Genomic DNA, 12,081 nt, shown 5'->3' on the forward strand with positions numbered 1-12,081 from the left:
TATATATACAGTAACAAGTTTACTTCAGAGAATGTCAATATGTAGAAATAAAAAGCATAGTAGTTTCATATTAATTTGAAATATTTAGTGTAGCAGTAATCGGTTAAAACGTATATTATATAATATTACAATAAGATCTGGAAATTTTGATTGCATTATCTCATAAAAATTCTACCAACATGGTTACAATGAATCAAACGAAGGAACTGTCATGATTATTTATTGAATTATTATTTTCATGCCAATTAAAAATTTCATTTACAAGAAGCACACAATTTAACTAAACAATATTCATTGAGAACCTTCTTTACAGACCTCCCGCCCCCCACCAATCATCTTCTGATAGATATATCCTCGGTCAACTATTAACTTATCAATATTAATTGAAGATTGATGAACCAAAAAGAAGAGTAGAGATTTGAAAGTTATTCCTCATAAAGTACCGGTGAAATAGAGTTTTATTTCCTGACCAACACGCGGGTCAAATCTTAACACCCAACGGTGATAAAATATACGAAAATAGCTTTTAGATTTATGTGGCCGTTAAGAGTGGAAGATGTTTCCTAGGGTGTGTGGGTCAAGGACACCACTGGAGGATGGCAGTGCCGCTGCTAGATTCTCCAGGACTCGAGAGAAAAAAAAAACTTGTCCAGTCTCATGCCACTTCCACCTGACTGGGGTCCGGTCCTTTACGGGGCCGGCCGGCAGTGAAAATATCTGTACATCTTTTAGATGAAGGTGGTACAGATAAATAATATTCTTGTCCGAAAAGGTTAAGGAGTTAGTAAATTTTATTTCGAAAAACAAATCCTGCCCACTGGCCTGTTTAAAATTAAAATACTGCAAGTTTATTAGCGTCTTGCGATTTTCATGAAACATTTCCAAGAACCTTTCCCCTTGGAGCTGTTGAAGCTTAAATACTTCATCCAATATTTTACATTTTTATGCAGTGTTTTGTTTACTTCATGTAAATAAGATTATAGGCTAATTATTTGATGATAATTGGCATCGAAATTTTTTTCCTTAAACGTTTAGTCTCTTTTCAGTGCCACCATCTTTTTCATCATAACTAATTTATTGTTATTTTTGCTCAATCATGCTTCAATTTTTGAAATTTGAAATTTTTGGAAATGCTTGTTAGTAGTGTATTTTTCTTATTTTTATATGATATTTTCTTAACTTTTTTATTAAATGTAGTCATTTTCATTTAAATAATGACCTAATAAAAATAGTAATTTTACTATTTCTAACTGCCCTTCTTGTTTGTAATTTCTACCGTTGTTTGAATTTTCGCAAGTACTAACAAGAACCTAAAGATAGATCGAACAGATTGAAAATTCATTGTGGTTGGCAAGTTATGTTATGGATTCCAATGAATCACAAGAAAATAGTTAAAAAATAAATTTCCGAATAATGGTTCACTTTTGTTAAAACATTTGCATGTAAATTTATTTATACTTTTTGTTTTCCAATTGATTTGTTATTTACGAAGTAACATTTTTACCAGTTTGGAATCCGAATTTTCGCTAATCCAAACCCCCGTAGTTTTAATAAATTCGGATTAGGGAGAGACCAATGTATATGCTTTTTAACAAGCATAAAAATAAAATTTGTCTAATTGCACCTTAGTACATTGATTCGTAATTATATTTGATCAGGTCCTAAAAAAATTCATGCATACGTAATTTGGTATTTCATACAAATTCCGGATATGATTATAATACCGTTGAAATATTTAAAATAATGGTTTTGTACGGTATATTATCATTATTTATTATAACAACAATGTTACTCTTTCACAGTTTTAAAGAATCCTTTGTTCATTTGGCTTCAGAAACTTATTTAGAAATTGCAATATTTGAATGCACTTAAGTTCCTTAAGGTTCATGTTCAAATCGAAAATTGCTTTATTATTTATCTATAGAAATAAATACTTATTTGATTTAAAGATGTTGATTACAATAATTTTTAATTAATTATAAGTCTTCTTATAACTTTTTTTTTAATGGCTCAAAAAATCTGTGCAGCCTTCGACAGGTCCATACATGTCTCGATCCATTTATTGAAACCACCACGAAATAAATGTAGACTGACCGTGGTAGGAATCTAACCCAAAACGTACTGAACCAAGAACTCTGAAACTCTCCCTTCAACGTGCTCAGCTATAACGTCCTCCGACCTGTTCATATGATTAAAATTATTATCCCTATATGAAAGTGTTTCAAGACCATATATTTAAGTTCCTCTTTTTCAGACTAAATAAAACTTTTTCTTAAGTACCTGCTATGTCAACAATGCATTAATAATCTAAAATATATTATGGTAGTTGGTTTAATAAATAAATATGGTTTTGTTTATTTATGTTGTTCTTTGCTGACCGCACCCCCCGACAAACTTCTTCAAGTAAAATATATTATGAATAATTTATAATAACCATATTATAACAAATATGAAATTTTAATAATTCTTTTACCATTTTTATTCTATTTATACTCAGATGCTTGAAAATACAAGTCATATGTGACAAAATCGTATATTTCATATTAAACAATAAAAAATTAGCGACAATTCTTTTGTTTAAAATTGTCAAATATCTATCTATCAATAACTGATATTATTTTAACTGATATTATTTTTTTAAATGATATGAAGATGGGCTATCAATACATTAAAAAAAAAATCAATTGTTCTACACATAATATTACTTAATTTTTTTTTACTTGGTTCACAAATTCACGAGGTTAGGAGTTGTGGTTATTGAATTTAACCACAATACGATCCAGGTGTCGTTTGCATGCAAAGAAGAAAAGCCAATTGGTTTGCAAAGAATTGTAGGACAAAGAACAGCTGGCAAATTGCACATCATTAACACATATGAAAAAAATACAGTAATAAATTGCTTCTAATTGACCTGCAATTTAACAAGATGGGGTGCATTTTTTTCAGTCTGCATTTATAAGTATAATTATTTTTAAATGACATCAATAATTATCTCTATTTTGGTCCTTGCATCATTAGCTGTTTTCATTGATACGATTATTTTTAAATAATAAAAGTACAATCAACGTTTATTAATTAATCACGATATTGATGCTTCTCATATCTGACAACTTGTGTGTATAATTCCTCATTTTAATTACATTATACTCTCACTTACATTATACTCAAGAGACAGGCCACGAAAACTCGCTTGGTTCAGTTCATAGATTATAATTTCAATAACAAGTTATCTTTTTCTAAACTAAAGAAAAATCAATTTTATTTATTTTAATAAATTCAATCAAATAGGTATTGCCATTATTATATCTCAAATTCGATAATTCACCATACAAACAAAATGTTATAACAACATTTTCAATTTATATTTTATAATTTTGGTTTTAATAGTTTCCTTCAAAGTATATTATTTTCTTTGCATAGAATTTTAACATCCTAAAAAACAAAAATGTGTTAGTTTTTCGCATCTTTTTTATTTTTATATTTAGGTTTTTTTTTTACAATCCTTTGGATATTGATGGATTGTACTCTTTACATATCTGTAACTTGGTAAAAAGGGCTAATGTTTATTTTATTGGTTTTGAGAAACAGCTGTTTCAGTGTGACTAGGCCGTTTTTATTTTATTGTAAATTTGAAATTGAACCTTTCAAAATTGTCCCAAATTAAATTTACTATGATTAGGTAATTGCCTTAATTACGTTTTCGAATTATCAAATTGCATAAACACAAAATTGATCTATTTAGACATTAGCCCTCCTTTATTAAGGTATATTCCGTTGTCTCCGGACAAGATGGTTACAGAATAGGAAAAACTGAACTCCTCATGCCCCCATTAGTTTTTTGATGGTTTCAGACGTGTGTTAGAAGAGATAGTAATAATTAGGAATTATTTTATCACTTTTTTTAATCATTCAGTTTCAGACACGTATTGTCGGAATATGGGCCGCATTCTGACATACTATCAAATATTAGTGAGATTCTTCTGGACGTGGTTTAACATATGTATGCAGTAACATAATTCAATTTTTTTGTTCAGTTTCTTCAAATTGATAATCCCTGTTTGATTAATTCATAGCTATTCTCGACATTCCTATATCTGGTATAAAATGAATTGAAGAGATTTATAATTATAAAATATATAGTATTAAAGAATATTACTATGTATTTTTATATCTTTAAAATGTTACACATAAAAAAATCAATATTTTAATTATCATTTTTATCTTACTACGAAAATGATCTCTGATCTTGTTCTCAGAAACGGTAGCCGGTTAAAAACGGTGGTCAGAAAGACCACTTAACTCTAAAATGATAAAGCTCGTTAATAATTAAAAATTATTCCAATATTACTTTTTATCCATTAGAATTTCGAAAAATGCATTTATCTTTTATAAAATCTAAGTTTATAAATACTAATAAAAATTCAATATTTCTATGTTGTTATTTTTTATAATAATTATATAATAACAAATTATTACAATTATTTACCACCATCAACTTAAAAGATATTTGTATGTCTCTTATCCGGAAGAGTCATTGTACTGATTCAATTTGTTATCGTCTTTTAATTGCTGTTAGAAGCTAATTTCTAGGAGAAATTTGTCAGAGTCGGATGAAGTAAGTTGCTAATTAATTACACAATTAATTTACTTCCTATTCTAGGCCTCGTTCAGATCCGCTAAGGAGGAAGGAATATTTCAAGTTGTTAGGCTTCTACTTCTTAGGACCTGTATTAAATAAGGAAGATTGCCCGACCAAGATGGCAGTTCGCTCGCCTCTGGTATTAAATGAAGTGAAGAAGATACACAATCAAAAACCTGAACTTCGGAAGACGACTTAAGGTAGACAGGTTTTGTATCTGTAAGGAAAAGTAAGAACTTAGGAACTCGAATCCTAAAAATCTACAAGAGATAAGAACTCTAACTTTCTCATTCTAATATTTATGTTCCAAACTGGTCTAAGATAAATTTAATGAGATTATTTAAGACCACTAAAAGTAGAAACTGATAGATAAAAATAAAAATATATCAATCCCAGAAAAAAGTCCTGTAATATTCAAGAGATACTAATAAGATACTAAAATAACTTACTTTAAGTAGCTCAAGTGTACTTCAACACTAAGTTTGAATCTGAAGATTCAAACAAGTACAAAAAAAAAAAAAAAATACTATATTAAATATATATCAGAAGATAGCTGGGAGTGCGGTCAGTGGAGAACGCAAATAAGTAAAAATATATTTATTGGCGGCAATGTTTCAGCCAAGATGAGAACCAAAATGAATAAAAGGAATTAGAGAATAATTAGAAAATAAAAATAATAATATGCAATATAGATACAAAATAAATAGTGTTGAAAGATAACGCATTGTGTTACTATTATACGAAATTATAGGCTATATGAGAGTAGCTAATATTAAAATTAAGAAAGTGAAAAGAACAACAAAATAGTATAAAACTGAAAATCTTGTAATAAATATATATATAGAAAATTAAAAGTATTTAATACTAAAGTTATGAATAGAGATAACTTAAGAAAATAAAGATGAAGTAAAAAAAGAAATAAAACGTGAACCGACATATGCAGGACTGCCAGACTGGTGACAATAAATGACGTCCGATTTTAGAGTTAACAAATACCTTGAAGGAAGCGGCTAACGGTTAAAAGTGAAAAAGATGTTTACAAGTTACATTACATTACAAGTTAGAGTGGTAATGGATATTAAAGGTGGCATCAAATATTTGAAAAATAAAAGAATATAAAACATATAGGAAAAATGTATGCTGTTTTAATGAAGTAATTATTTGGGTATAAGCTAGGAGTAAATTTTGTTTGTAGGTTGTTAAATCGATAGAAGATTCTAGATTGATATAAAAGCTTTCGTAGATAAGTCTTTTGCCATAGTTGCAGCTTGTGGTAAGTATAGGATTTTTATCAAAATCAAGGGAATGTTTCAAAGATTAGGAGTGTTCTAAAAGTCTTGAATCAGAAGAATTAAGGGATGAGACAGAATATTTATGTTGGGTGATGCGGTCTTTTAGGAAGTTTTTAGTTTAAATAATATAAAAGGAATTACAATTGAGAATGGAGCAAGGGATACGGTATACGACCTGGTTCGGTGTAAGATAGGAATAGGATCTTTATTATGCGAGTAGATTTTGGGCAGTTTGTTGTGGGTGTGAAAGCAAACCGAAGGTTAGATATAGAGGAATGCAAGAATTTTCAGATGTTATCTGAAAGAGAGGAGGTATATGGTTGTGAACTATATAAGGGGATAGAGATGGGTCGTGAAGATTAGTTGAAGTGGTGTGACGATTTTTGAAGTTGTTGATAAGTTTATTAATGATATAGAAGGGAAAGTTATTTGTGAACAGAAAGTATCTGTTTTATGCGTTCTATGCTAGTTTCATAATAAATCGGAATCAGAGGCGGCAAATAAGGTTTTTCGCTACGATGATTTTTGATGGTAAGGGTCTTGGTAGTGATAGCCTAAAAGTGTGCCTGAGTAAATTGGTTTAGTGAATATCAGTGGCTATGTGTACTTCCCAGACAACACCAGGTTTCTTTAATGAGGAGGTCAAGCAAAGGGAGGGAGAGATTAGTTTCAAAATCTACTGTAAAGTTAAAGCGAGGGTGGTAAGAATCAAAGGTAGATAAAATATCCGAAATTTTATTGTGATGTAATGCAATGGATGTCAGTATATTCTTTATCTTCTTGTGATATTACAATGTTACATTTTCTTTCAACATTATTTATGTATGTATATTGCCTGTTATTTTCTTAATTATTCAGTAATTTCTTTTATTTATTATCTTATTTTTTGTTCTTAGCCCTGATGGAGGTCTAAAATTCTGGCTGAAACTTTGGCATTAATAAGTAAGTTTTTACTTATTTGTGTTCTTCACTAATCGCATCCCGTACCATCTTCTCCATTTATGTATTATGTATATATCAATGGTCTACACGGGTCCAAAAACAACAGTCTAACCTATACGACGCAGTACCAGAATATACAACTGACCTTGAGATATCTGGCCCACCATGGTTAGAATAGGTTGGTAACCTGTAGATAACCTTCTCTCCCCCTTATATCAGAAATGGTCGGTTATGGGGTACATGAAAAACATATAAGATTCTTAGACGCTGACTACCATATTTAAATTTTAGCAGTCGAGTGGATATAATCATGAAATTAACTCCTCAAGTAAAATTGAAACACGAGCAAAGAATAGATCACTTGAAACACTCAAAAGAAGGATGTATTGGACACCTTCAGTTAGGTCGTCCATTTTACTGTAATTCAACCCTTCACACCCCGACATACTACCCCACAGAGAGAGGAAATGTTATTCAGAGAGTTATAAATTACAAGTACCAGATAAAGAACGGTGGTTCATAAGAGTAGGATATTTAGTACCGTATGGTAATACTGGTCTTTCCCGATCTATCTTTAGATATCCTGGCAACGACTGAGCGGTGTGCGACCTTCCAGAGATTTACGCGAACACTCGTTTTGCTTACCTGAACCTGTGGGAGACCCTTCCCATGGAATTTTAAAAATCAAAAGGGAGTGAACATTTTCTTTTTTAATTTAAGAAAAAAATCATTATCTATGGAAGGGCATCAATTACATACGACTTTTAATGATAAAATGGAATCAAACTGAGAGGATATGCTCAGTGTGGTAGTTAAAATTAAAACTCAAATAGAAATCTAATTAATCATACTTTTTAACCATCATTGTGGAACTTTATCAAAATTCAATACAAATAAAAATCATATATTTTGTTTTAATATTCCATTGCCAATTTGTCTTCGTTTTCCGCTATTTACATAATACTACCATTTTAGAAGGTTCTATGACTTTCATTTTCATAGTGTTCTGCTCTGGAAAAGGCTAGCAATTTAATTCGAAATGTTGGATCTAGTTATATAGGATTTTTTCTTTACTACTACTCTATCCCTCTTCTCTTAGATTTTTACAAAAGTAGACTATCCATTGTATAGAATGATAATATTTTTATTCGAGAGAATTTGCTATGAACTCATATAGTTGAAGAGAATTCCTCAAATATATGATTTTTTTTACAGCAATACCAGCGGGCCACACGGAAAATGTATTTCTAGTTATTTCCTTCTATACTTCCTTCGTTACATGTCTTCTGTCAAGATCTTATTACAGAGTCATATATAGGGTTTCTGACAGTGTATTACCGATATATTTTTGTTTGTAAATTTTATTATTACCATTTTGGGCTATTTTTTTTTCTGTTTCAACCTTAAAAGTAACGATTGATTGAATACTTATTAAACTATTCTCAGATTATAAAATATTGATCCCACTTATAAATATCAGAATCGTGTCTTTGCGAATAAATACCATTTTATGTTGTTTAATAAACAATGTTCGCATTTTCATTATCATTTTATTTCATTGGTTCCTAGTTTAACAAAGTATAAGAAGTAAGAATGCTTGATAAAAATTATTGAAATTTTGACAGTTGGCAGCAGTAAGAAGTTTACAGCATCCTAAGAGTTAGTACCCAATCATTAAACTGCAGTCCTCTTAATTATACATTGTTAATCCATCTTCATTCGTACATTAAACGGCTCTTAATCACTTTAATTGAGTGTAGAGCAATCCTAGACATACTTTAATGGATGGATGATCACAAACAGTGGACTGACTTATGATTAAAATGTTTTGGCACCGTTTGCAAATTGCGTAATTTTGCTTAAAAGTACCACTTTGGAAGTAACTTAGTTTTAATTTTCTTCTATAAATTAAAACTTATGCAATTAAATCTCTATTTATTTTTTCTTTAACTGTGAGCAGGATTGATTGGATAGTCGCATAAACTGTTTTAGCTGGCTAAATGAAATAATTGAATAAACTTCAATATTTGTTTTCTACCTTTTTTATTTTTACTTGTTTTTTTATCTGAACATTTAAGTAGGGGATTTTTCCTACATTTTTCCTAAGGATTAAAATGTACCTTGAGACTGTGATGATTTTAAATAGCAAATCTAGTAATCTTACTAAAGTTTGCTTATGTCATTTGGCTTCATAAAATATTTAGGTACTAAATTTGAATTAATTAAGAATATATTATGTTCCGGAAACAAATTGAAAGACCGAAATTGTTTCGTGTATTTTTGCTAATCTTAAAAAGTTCATAAATTAATTTATCTCTCTTTAAAAGGTCCTACTTCAATATGTTCGTTGAAATCTAATTTTATTGGAAGTTCATATCTAAAAAAAAAAGTTTGTTTTATGAAAAAAATATATCTCAGGCGTGTAGTTTTATTTTAAAACTAAAATTAAACGTAGTTGAATGCACTATAATGTTATGGTTAAAGTTTATCTTCCTAGGAGCTGCAGTTTACATGATAATCGTCATGAATTAAAATAAATTCACAAAATATTGAATTTTCATTTTTAGGGAAAAAATGTTGCTTTTTGAAAAACAGTATCTCGAAAACTATTGAAAAGTAAAGAACTCACATTTTAGCAGATTTTATCTTATTTTAATGATATTCAATACAGTTATTAGTGCTGTAGGTAGGTAGTTTTAAGGATATGGAGCTTCCAATGAAGGTGAGCGAACATTTAAAGTTTTCCTTGAATATATTAAACTTTATGTGCGCCATAAATAATCCAATATTTACTTTCTAATGACATTTTATGTATTTCTTGTATATTTTAGGTAAAATTTGAACTATCTGCTAACAGAACAAAATGAGCACTTTGTATTTGAAAAAAAAAATGAATTTTTTGATTAATTTAACTTCTGAATCAGTCGCCATTTTTTTTTTTTTTTTTTGGGCTTGGACCAATTGCGGTGAATACGTTTGGTGGAACATCCATTTCTGAATGCAAATTAAAATTTTTACTCAATTACAATTCTTCCAGTAGTAGTTGGGTAATAAAAATATAACTTTGTGTTAACACTTGAATCGCTGAATGTTAAAAGGGCCATTCTCCATTATTTCGGAGTATGTGAGTAATATTCATTTTTGCATCCTGTTTGTTGTATCATATCGTTGGATGTAGAAAGAAATGTTCTTGGAGAGTGGACGCTTTTTTAATGCTTTTTGTAAAGACGGCAGTAATATGGAGATCAGAACATAACGCAACTAGTCGGTGCTTAGAAGGGAAAACAGGAAATAAGGTGCGAAAAAAATTCCAGTGTTAATATCTTCATAGCTTAATTAAATAAACTATGTTTTAAAATAAAAAATGTATTATAAGTTAACAAAATATTAAATTTAAAAGATTTCTAATTTTCTTGTAAAAGTACATACATCTGGTCTGAACTGAACAGTACAAAAAAGGTTTGCTTAGCAAGAAGAAACAAATAAGATGTTGGTAAAATACAAAAATCAAATTTATCTTACTTTAAAAATAATCTAGATATTCAAACGTTTATTTAGAATTAACATATTCACAACATACAGAAAAATTTTATACTAAAGCATTTTTTTTATTTTTTAGATGATCATTTTTTATTTTCTTTAAAGACAAAAGGGTTTTTGTGTCATCATACAATATTGGTGTCATCTTATGAGATTTAAATGGTGTGTAATTTAGATTCAATGAAGGAATTTGTTAGGGGAAGAAGTTTCCATTTGAGGATTTTCATTATTTTCAAAACTTCAAAATTCAACATTTAACTATCTTCAACAGGGAAAGCAACAAAATTTGAATAAAACTTCGTTGCATGTTACTATGGCCGAATCTAATATCATAAATGTTGTAATTGAGTTATTTTACACATGATTCGTTTAGAAATTACAAGTTATACTTGTTCAGCAGTGATTGAGTAAGCTGAAAAAATAAATTTTTTAGAGAACTGTCTTCTAAAATTCAGCGGTTCATATATGGCTGTGGAATAACACCGGGAATACAAGTACAAGCAAACAACTCATGTTTTGGTTTTTATTATATTTCTATTAACTAATTTTTGATTCCTACATCATTTGAGAAATTTTATCCTTGAGGTAAAAATAAGCACTCTGTGTAATTTTTTTTTTTCTATAAATGTTACTATCTTCCAAAGGGACCTAATGTTGCTATTCAGTCTGAAGGATGCGAAAACAATTCAAAGAACAAAAATTTAGGTAATCTAATGTAAGAGAATTTGTTCACTAGGTTAAATTACTCATCATTTCTTCCACACCTTTCATTATGTTTAAATATTTATTTACTTGAAGCAAGAAGTTGGGTCGCTAATGCGGTAGAGAGTCTGAAACACCAGCCCATGTGCTAGGAAAATCCCACAACTCCTTCCTTATAACACGCCGGCACCACAGGGTCAAAGAAGAATTGATGAAGTTCCTTGAAAAAAAGACTTCACCTGCTTCGAGGAGGTTTATTGCGTTGACACCGACGGATTCGTAAGATACGCCGTTATTGTCGCCTTTACAAAAGTCGGAGGCACGGTTCTGGTCTTGGATCCGACGGTAAGATTTGAGAGCAATGACCTCAAACAGGAAGGTGGAGTGGAAAGGGAAAAAAAGGAAATATATGAAAAATGCATCCATTTTCTTAAGGAAAAATTCCGTGAGACCTTCGGAGAGAGAGAGAGTTCACCATGAGAGACCTCGGGTTTGGACCTCGCGGTACAATACCTGATAAAACAAGGAGCTTCTTAGAAGGCCCTAGGTGTTAGCATCTTGGCAGAAAATATTATTTTGGACTCCCAGGGGATAATACATCATCACCTCCATGGGAATTAGCTCTAGTTTATTCATTGTTTTATTTCTTTATTTTAGTAGGTGGACCTGTCGATTTTTGTGGTTTAACTTATTTATTCATTCAATTATTTTATTTTTATTTATTTATTTTTTTTTTACTTATGTATCCAATCTAGTATTTCTTATAACCAACTTTTTATTATATTTTCCTATAAATCTATGTATTAGTTTTGTTTTGGTAAAATTTATTTATTTTTTTGTTTTACTGTAAACTGATCTACTGCTGTGACTTGTATTTCTCTGGTTTGATCTCACACTGCCGTCTAATAGTGAATTTGCTTAGCGGGTCACTGGGGAGGATCTGAGAGAGGGAATTCGGGAGAGTGA

The 12,081-nt window shown here is 30.0% G+C and overlaps 1 protein-coding gene across 3 annotated transcripts in view; it reads left to right on the top strand.

The window, feature by feature from the left end:
• Positions 1–12,081, top strand: part of LOC112210022 (growth hormone secretagogue receptor type 1-like) — a 372,925-nt gene that overhangs the window by 11,606 nt on the left and 349,238 nt on the right. The window contains exon 1 of one of the 3 annotated variants that reach the window (XM_067052409.1): positions 6,827–6,873. The exons of the other annotated variants lie outside the window; for them this stretch is intronic. The gene's annotated coding sequence lies outside the window, so the exon portion shown is untranslated. Of the gene's footprint in view, positions 1–6,826; positions 6,874–12,081 lie in introns of those variants that run through there. 3 annotated transcript variants of the gene reach the window in all.

This window comes from Halyomorpha halys, unplaced genomic scaffold (assembly GCF_000696795.3).
Source record: "Halyomorpha halys isolate HHAL.00 unplaced genomic scaffold, Hhal_1.1 Scaffold41.1, whole genome shotgun sequence".
Lineage (NCBI taxonomy): Eukaryota > Metazoa > Arthropoda > Insecta > Hemiptera > Pentatomidae > Halyomorpha > Halyomorpha halys.